General features: G+C 39.3%; 1 non-coding gene across 1 annotated transcript; it reads left to right on the top strand.

Annotated features, from left to right (window-relative positions):
- Positions 1–450: 450 nt before the first annotated feature.
- Positions 451–557, top strand: LOC148852836 (small nucleolar RNA R71). The gene has a single exon (XR_016100089.1). It is a non-coding gene; the product is annotated as a small nucleolar RNA R71 (small nucleolar RNA).
- Positions 558–10,025: the final 9,468 nt, after the last annotated feature.

Raw genomic sequence — 10,025 nt, 5'->3', positions numbered from 1 at the left:
CTGCCTAAACCTATTCTTGGATAAAGGGCGGAAACTGGGCTGCCATGGGACATTCATCAACCTGGTGGGCTGGGCTGGCACAAATGGAACACACTTCAGGATAGGGTGTAGATGGGTCAGATTGTTGGTTAAAGGTGAAAAATTGATCAAGATTCTCGACTAGAAGATCTACCCTATCCAATTTTCTGGAGATGGCATTCAAGTACATTCTTGCCTCAGGCTCGGTATTATTCCTGACTTCATAAAGCACTACCCTCTTTTAGGGTCCCACCAACCGTTCAAAAGAATACAAGCATGCATTATTGATGGAATTTTCACTCAAGGTCTTGAAAAAAGCATACACTTCATCCTCACTTTTGCTCATAAATGCCCCCCATAGGATGCATCTACGATTTGCTGTACTGATCTGTCAAACCTTCATAGAAGGCTTGGACAATTTGCCACTAGAACAAACCATGGTGTGGACATTTTCTCATTAACTCCTTCATTCTCTCCCAAGACTCATGAATTTGTTCACCCGGTGTTTGGGTGAATCCAATGATAGCTCTTCTCATGGTATCGGTTCATCCTATAGGATAGAACTTCCTAAGTGTTAGACAGTGTATGCCCTTAGCTCTAATCAGATTGATGTATCTTTTGATATTTATTGTAAATGAATAAAGTACATAATTGATTCATGTCATTATGGTGTGTTTTTTGTGTTTTTACCCATAAAGTGGATACTTATGAGACTCGTGTTAGTTTAGAATCTTCACAACCGTTGGATAGATCTAGGGAGGTCTATCTTGCCAAGGTTGACACTGATGTGCCACTAAGTTGGTTGGGGAGGCTTGTCTCAGTTGCTAGGGTGAGACCTAAGGTACATGCAATGTGGGTATTCTTGAAACCCTGAACTAGACCAATTTTCAGTATTGCCCTGGACCTTGGAGACAAATGGGCAAAACTGGAAAGTTACACCTGACCCCTAGACTCAATTATGGTACTGCACTAGGTGTCGGATTGGGCATTCTTTGATATTCCAATTAGTAAGATCCTTAAAAGGGGTCAAAACCTGGGTATGTTGGGGCAGTCTGAGAATTCACCTGAATGGGTGATCATAGTGGCAGAATCAGCCCCTTTGTCGAACAAAGTGAATGATCGGGTAATGCACTCTCTCTGATAGAAACCTAAACTTCTAGTAGTTGATTTCAATCGTTGAGATTTGTTTTTGCAATATATATATTTATATAGAGATACATACACACACACACACACACACACACACACACACACGCACACACACACACACACACATAAATATATATATATATATATATATATTATGGTTTCAAAATGTTTTCAAATGGTTTTAATTCCCGGGATCCATGTGAGTGGAGAGTGCAGCACTGCACCTTGTAGCCGAGGGAGACGTCCTCTCTTGTCGGGCAGTGTTTGATCATTATGGGCTGAGAGCTTAAGTGTAAGACCATTGAGGGAAATACCTGATGGGCTAATTTTGCATCTGCCCACAGTTCTTGGGCTTTTATAAGGTGGTTGGATCCAAGAACCATTTAATGTAAATGTTGGGCTCATTGAGAGCCCATGGAGATGTACTTAGGGGTTCTCTGTGTCACACAATGAATTCAGCCAGGCCTTGTAACAAAGGCTGGGCTGAACCCATGTGGTTGATGTGTAGATCAATGTTAGGCCAAACCATACAAAGAGAGCCAAGTTGGCAGCAAATTAAAGAGTAAGTGAGCACATAAGCTTAATGGGCCTAAGGCCCGATTCGAACTGGGCTTAAATTAGTTAATTATAAGGGGGTGAATTCAGTTTTTAAACTGATTAGGATTACCTGAAGGATAAGATAAGGCTTATCCATTTACGATACCAAATCCAAATATAAGATTTGGATTAGGAAACTCTCTCCTAATTAAATTTGGAGGCTGATCCAAAGAAGGCTATAAATTGGGGGTGAATTCTTCATATTTAACACACAACAGCAAACTATAGAATTCCTCCCTAGTTCTTGTCGCCCCTACCCAGTTCGATCTCCAATTGGGGATCTGATCAAGAAGAGTTCTTGATATTGTTTCTTGGTAGAAGAAGTAATCTGAAGTGGTGCTCACCAGCCCTTGCTCGATTCTTATTGAAGAATTCAAGTTCTTGTTGAAGAAATATCTTGTTGATCCTGCTTCACTACACACTGTGTCATATTCAGTGGAAGTAAGTTTTGGTTTTCTCTTTGGGCATGAACACCTGTGTTGGGAGTTGTTGTTACTTCGCATCAAGTATATACCTCACTCTTTTTTGGTTTCAGATCTAGTCCGGTTTTGGATTCAAGAGCGAACCTTGAAAACGCAATTTTCTAAATCTGGGAATTGGATTCTTGGGAAGGGAGAGAGAAAATTTTTGAAATCACCCATCCTTCTTGCATGGTTCATCCATCCATTTGATGGATCTCCCTTTCCTTCAGTGGTATAAGAGTCCGGTTCAATTCTTGAACTAAAAATAAACCAGATATGATCTGCGCAAATCGGCAGAAATCGTTCTACCTGATTTGCGTAGTTTGCAGTTTCGCTAGGAAATAGGTTCCCAGTTTTGGTTGAATGATCTGAAAATTAAATCTTTATTAATCTGCAATATATTTAGAATTGTTCTATTTATATTTCTTGGATTTTGGGTTGTTTGTATGGTGGAGATCAAAATTTTTTATTGGTGCAATGAATCTGCGCAACTGTTGTATTCTATTCATTCTTGGTCTGTAAATAATTTTTTCTTTTTAGACAGAATGTATAGGATTTGATTCTGATGTAAATTAATAGAAAAATTAGGCTCTTTTCTACTTTATTTCGTTGGAAGAAGAACCTAGTTTGCATGGAGGAGAAGACCCTTGCGCAGATGAGAAATCTGCAATCTGCGATTTGTAGAAATCAAATCTGCAAGCTGTGACTAATCTTTTTCTTGCAGGTTTGGATCCACACGAAAAGCCCACTGATATGTTTATTTGCTAATTATTGATTGTCATTTATCATCCATGATTAATTTTCAAATCGTCTTCTTGAATTGAATCTTGAATTAAACACCAAACCCTATACCCATTTGACCCAGATTGAACCAAACTGTGGTTCAATATGGGTTGCTCAAGGCCCTGAAATTTCATATATGGGCTAAGGGTTTGAAGGCTAATTGCAAGATGCAATTCGTCCCACCTCTGTAAAGCCCTGTTTTAATTTGTTAAAACTGCTTTAGCCCAATTTAGCATAAATGCTATATGGGCCGACTGCTCTTTACAGTTCAGCCCATATACCTAGATAGTATTATTTGATAATATTATGGACTTTAAATGGGCTGAAAAAGTTTTAAATTTTAATTATGGGTTTTATAGTTATTTAATTGATTGGATTAATTGTGGTTGTTCATGCATATGATGTATGTGATATGATGTGCTACGTACATGGGCCATAAGCACCTAGCCCATGTAAACTCGATAGGGGCTCTTTTGAACACCATGGCTGAATGCACATCATTGCCATGCTGCCCTTAAAAATCATTGAACGATCTCCATTCTCAGTGGGTCCTGCTTCAGTTTCTCCCTAAGAGGAACCACCTTGAAACCCTAGCCATTTTGGGCCACTTTTGAATCTAACTTTAAGAAAGTCAGTGGGAGCCACTTTGGTTTGACCTAAATCAAATCCAAGGAGTTATCCTTTTCGTTCCCTCCAGTAAATATAAGTGCATGTGATAGGGTATTATATATAATGAATTCTCTAAAGGCCTTCCATCATTAGTATGAAGGTTGGTTGTATTGGTGGGTGGAGATGCACCATAAAATTGGGCTATCCATCTACTGATGCAATTGGCTAGATTGCTTCATAAGATGATAGGGGCATCATATACTGATGTAGGATGGGCATATCTTAAAATGGAAGACTCTCTCACAGTATCTTGGCATTCACGAACATGATGGGTGAGCACCTACTAGATAGAAAGGTTTAACCTAAAATGGCTATGAACCTTGTCTGACAAAGGCCAAAGGGAAAGCTCATATGATGAGTGGATGAGATCCTTCATAGAAGGTGGTGGGGTTTTGTAGCTGAAACAGTTGGCTCCATGCACCCTATCTAGTTTCCCACATTTCTAGAGACACAATTGTCTCCATCATTGAGATTGGAGGGAATCTCAGAGATGCACAAAATGGAAATCGAACATAGATTAAAAACCCTTTCTATGTGATGACATGAATCAATTAGGTTGTGGACCTATAAATCTGCTTTGCCTTTACCAGAAATGGCAAATGGAAACTTTGCCAAGTTGTTGGATGATAACAAACTCAAGGGCCCTAATTATGCTGATTGATTCCAAAACCTTATGCTAGTTCTGACGTCCGAGAAATTGGACAAAATTGCTAAGAACCCTGCTCTAGATCGTCCAGATGACAGGGCTTCTGAGGCCCAAAGGAAAGAGTATCAGGAATGGGAAGAAAAAAATTCTCTTTCCCAGTGTTATATCATAGCCTCTTTAAACAATTCAATATAGCGACAATTCGATAAGATCAAAGTGTCCAAAGATATATTGGATAGTTTGAAGATTGTATGAAGAGCATAATCGTTCTACTTGACAAAAGGTCTTAAAATTGTTTATGACTGCACAAATGACCGAGAACCAACAGGTTCATGACCATTGTCTAAAGATGATGGGCTATATCAATGATCTGGAGACTCTCGAGTCAGGGATAGATCATGACACCAAAATTAATGTTGTTCTCAATTCCTTACCTCTGTCCTTCAATCAGTTTATCATGAACTACAACATGAATAAGCTAAATATTAGCCTTCAGAAACTCAACAATATGTTGTAGAGGGCTGAACAATTGATTAAGAAGGATAAATCTATAGACATGCTTGTTGAAGGTGGCAATTCGGGTAAGAAGAGGAGGAGGGTAAAGAAAAAGCTTCAGAAAAAGACTAGCAAGCTGAAAAAGCAAAAGAAGGAAAAGGCATAAAATCCATGTCACTTTTGCAAACAGACTGGCCACTGGAAAAGGAATTGTCCTCAATATCTAGATACTAAGAAGCAAGGTAATTTTGAATCTTTTATCATAGAGACCAATTTGTTGATCACTTCTGTTTCTTGGTATATTGACTCTGGGGCTTTAACTCAAGCATGTAACACATTGCAAGGGTTCAAGACAAGCAGAAGAATGAGTTACGAAGAAGTAATGCTCTACTTGGGGAGTTCTGCAACAGTTGCAGCAACAGCTATAAAAACTATAGAACTAGTTTTCAAAGAATGAACAATTGTACTTAAAGATTATCTTTTCGTACCTAATTTAAGAAGAAATTTGGTTTCTGTCTCAAAATTGTGTTTGGATGGTTATTTAATCTTATTTTGTAATGTGATTACCATTAAATGGAATAACAAATTCCTCACATATGGAGAACTTGAGAACGGTCTCTATGTTCTCCATCCTTCTCTGGAAACCAACATTACCGAAACTATGTTGAAAATAATCCCCAAGAACAGAACTAGTTATACAATTAATCCCACATGTTCGTGGCATTACCGACTTGGCCAAATTAATATAGATCATATCACAAGGTTGGTAAAGGATGGTCATTTGGATTTTCTAAATGTAAAAGATCTTCCAACCTGTAAACCTTGCCTTCAAGGTAAGATGACAAAGCAGCCATTTATAGGAAAGCCTGAAAGATCTGCAGGCACACTTGACCTTATACATACTGATGTATGTGGTCCCATGAATGTTAAGACACGTAACCAACACATTTATTTTATAACATTTACCGATGATTTTTTACGGTATGGTTACGTGTACCTAATGAGGCACAAGTCTGAATCATTCGAAAAGTTCAAACAGTTCAAACAAGAAGTTGAGAAACAATTAGGGAGAGAAATTAAAGCCCTTTGATCAGATCGAGGTGGTGAGTATCTCCCAATGAATTCAGGGACTACTTAAAGGACAATGGGATAGTATCACAATTAGCCCCTCCCGCTACACCATAGTTAAACGGTGTGTCGGAGAGGAGGAACCAGACCCTATTGGATACGGTTCGGTAACTTCTCATCCACTCATAATTACCTATATCCTTTTGGGAATACGCATTGGAGACTGCGATTTATGTGTTGAACTAGGTTCCAACTAAATATGTTTCGAAGACTCCCTATGAGCTTTGGACCGCTAAGAACCAAGTGTAAGACACTTGCAGATTTGGGGTTGTCCTGCACACGTTAAAAGAACAAGTGCAAACAAATTGGAATCTAAGACCAGTTGTTGCCTATTTGTAGGTTACCCAAAAGGCTCTATAGGTTACTTATTCCATGATCCAAAAGAACAAAAAATGTTTTGCAGTCAAAATGCCTATTTCTTAAAAGAAGATTACATTCTAAAGAATTTTCAGCAAGAAGTTGTTCTTGATGAGGAGAGCCCAGGAGTAGTGGGAAATGTCCCATAATCTCCAGATACTCAACCTAGAAGGTCTACCCGGGTATCCAGGCCTCTAGTTCATTATGGCTATGACCAAGAAAGTTAATTGGTGGAAGCCATGACAAGTGAGGAGGATCCCACGACTTATGCGGAAGCTATGTTGGACATAGATTCCCTGAAGTGGGTAGATGCCATGAAAGCTGAGATGGACTCAATAGAAATCAAAAAGGTATGGACTCTTGTAGATCCACCCTCTGGGGTGAAAGCAATTGGTTGCAAGTGGGGTGAAAGCAATTGGTTGCAAGTGGGGTGAAAGCAATTGGTTGCAAGTGGATTTACAAGAGGAAGAAGGGCCCAGATGGTAACATTGAGACCTATAAAGCTCGTCTTGTGGCAAAAGAGTATACTCAAAAAAAGGGAATCGACTATGAGAAGACCTTTTCGCCGGTGACTATGCTAAAGTCTATTAGGATCTTGCTATCTATAATAACATACCATAACTACAAGATTTGGAAAATGGATGTCAAAACCACATTCCTGAATGGAGATCTTACTGAAGATATCTATATGTAGCAACCGCAAAGATTCATTGTTGTAGGTCAGGAATACATGGTATGCAAACTTAACCGATCCATATATGGACTAAAGTAAACTTCTAAGAGCTGGAACATCCGGTTTGACTCTACCGTCAAACAATTTGACTTTGAGCAGAATCCAGATGAAACCTGTGTTTATAGGAAGACAGTGGGAGATAAGGTTACGTTCCTAGTTCTGTATGTAGATGAGATCTTACTCATTGGGAATGATGTAGAGATGTTAGCTATGGTGAAAGTGTGGTTTTCATAGCAACTTTCCATGAAAGATCTTGGAGAAGCCTCCTACATATTAGGACTTCGACTTAATAGAGATAGATCAAAGAGGATAATAGGATTATCCCAGTCTACTTACATTGACAAGATTGTCAAAAGATACAGTATAGAGAACTCCAAGAAAGGAAATGTTCCTTTCAGGCACGAAGTCACTCTCTCCAAGGGTATGTCTCCTAAGACTCCCGAAGAAATTGAGGGCATGAAAAAGATTCCCTATGCCTCAGTCGTAGGGGGCATCATGTATGCCATGCTATGTACTCATCCTGACATTGCTCAAGTAGTGAGTGTAGTAAGTAGATACCAATTTAACCTAGGGCAGGAGCATTAGATAGTTGTGTGACATACTAAAATGCCTTTGAAGAACAAAAGGAGTTTTGTCTGGTATTCGATGGTAGTATACTACAGATAGTCGGGTGTTCTGATAGTGACTTTCAGTTAGACCCAAATGATAGAATGTCTACATCTGGTTACATCTTTATGATGGGGTCTTGTGTAGTAAGAATAGCAGATTCCACAACCCAAGCCGAGCACATTACCGTAAGTGAGGCTACCTAATGAATGAAGGTTTTCATTCTAGAATTTGGAATTTAGCACATCACCCATTCCATTGTTGTATGACAACACTAGATCTATGGGAGATTGATGTTATCAAGTAGCATCAGTGGAGAATGTTGCAAACCCATTGACTAAGACACTAACATAGAAAGTGTTTTAGAAACACGTGGAAAGTATGGGACTCTGGCTTGTACCTGATTGGACCTAAGTGCAAGTGGGAGCTGTTAGATAGTGTATACCCTTAGCTCCAATCAAATTGATGTATCTTTTGACATGTATTGTAAATGAATAAAGTACATAATTGATTCATGTCATTGTGGTGTGTTTCTGTGTTTTTACCCATAAACTGGACACTTATGAGACCCGTGTTAGTTTAGAATCTTCACAGTTGTTGGATAGATATGGGGAGGTCTATCCTGCCAAGGTTGACATTGATGTGCCACCAAGTTGGTTAGGATGGCTTGTCTCAGCTGCCACGGTGAGACCTAAGGTACATGTAGTATAGGTTTTCTTGAAACCCTAAACCAGACCAATTTCCAGTATTGCCCTAGATCTTGGAGACATATGGGCAAAACTGAAAAGTTACACCCAACCCCTAGACTCGATTATGGTACTGCACTAGGTATCAAATTGGGTAGTCATTGATATGCCCATCAGTGAGATCCTTAGAGGGGGTTAAAACCTTGGTATGTTGGGGCAGTCTGAGAATTCACCTGAGTGGGTGATCATAGTGACAGAATCAGCCCCTTTGTCGAACAAAGTGAATGATCGGGTAATGCGTTCTCTCTGATTGAAACCTAAACTACTGGCAGTTGATTTCAAATGTTAAGAATTTTGTTTTTGCAAAATATATTTATATTTATATATATATATATAGATATATTTCAAAATGTTTGAAAAAGGTTTTAATTCCTGGGATACATGTGAGTGGAGAGTGCAGCACTACACCTTAAAGCCAAGGGAGAGGTCATCTCTTGTCGAGTAGTGTTTGATCATTATAAGCTGAGATGTTAGTGTAAGACCATTGAGGGTAATACCTGATGGGATAACCTTGCATGTACCCACAGTTCTTTGTTTTTCATAAGGTGGCTAGATCCAAGAACCATTTAATGTAAATGTTGAGCCCATTGAGAGCCCATGGAGATGGACTCAGGGGTTCACTATGTCATACAGTGAATTTGGCCAAGCCTTGTAACAAAGGCTGGGCTTAACCCATGTGGCTGATGTGTAAATCAATGTTAGGGTTCCACGCCATACAAAGAGAGCCAAGTTGGCAATAGATTAAAGAGTAAGTGAGCACATAAGCTTAATGAGCCTAAGGCCCAATTTGAACTAGGATTAGCTGAAGGATAAGATAAGTCTTATCCATTGAAGAGTCCAGATCCAAATATAAGATTTGGATTAGGAAACTCTCTCCTAATTAGATTATGAGGCTGATCCAAAGAAGGCTATAAATAGGGGGCGAATTTTTCAGATTTAACACACAACAGCAAACTGCAGAATTCTTCCCCAGTTCTTGCCACCTCTACCCAGTTCAATCTCCACTTGTGGATCTGATCAAGAAGAGTTCTTGATAACGTTTTTTGGTAGAAGAAGCAATCTGAAGTGGTGCTCACCAACCCTTGCTCGATTCTTGTTGAAGAATTCAGGTTCTTGTTGAAGAACCATCCTACTAATTCTGCTTCACTACACATTGTGTCATCCTCGGTGGAAGCGGATTTTGGTCTTCTCTTTGGGCGTGAACACCTGTGTTGGGAGTTAGTATTACTTCGTATTAGGTATATCCCTCACTCTCTTTTGGTTTCAGATATGGCCCGGTTTTGGATTCAAGAATGAACTTTGAAAATGCAGTTTTCTAAATCTAGAAATTGGATTCTGGGGATGGGAGAGAGAAAATTTTTGAAATTTCGCCCCACCTTCCTACATGGTTCGGCCATCCATTTGATGGATCTCCCTTCCCTTCACTAAGGAATTCTTGTTGCATTTCTGCCCAAGTTCTAATAGGTCTCCCTAAAGTTCCCAACTAGTGTTTGGCCTTCTCTTTCAAGGAGAAGGGGAAAAGAGTTAATCTAAGGGCTTCATCATTGAAGTTCTAGATCCTTATAGTGGAACAAATTTCTAAAATCTTGTCTATTTGTTTGTATGGCTCCTCACTCGGGTTCCCATAGAAAGAGGGG

This window comes from Nelumbo lutea, chromosome 5 (genome assembly GCF_056320005.1).
Source record: "Nelumbo lutea isolate HS-2025 chromosome 5, American lotus-T2T, whole genome shotgun sequence".
Classification (NCBI taxonomy): Eukaryota; Viridiplantae; Streptophyta; class Magnoliopsida; order Proteales; family Nelumbonaceae; genus Nelumbo; species Nelumbo lutea.
The sequence above is the reverse complement of the archived record's forward strand: the minus strand, read 5'-3'. Positions and strand labels throughout refer to the sequence as shown.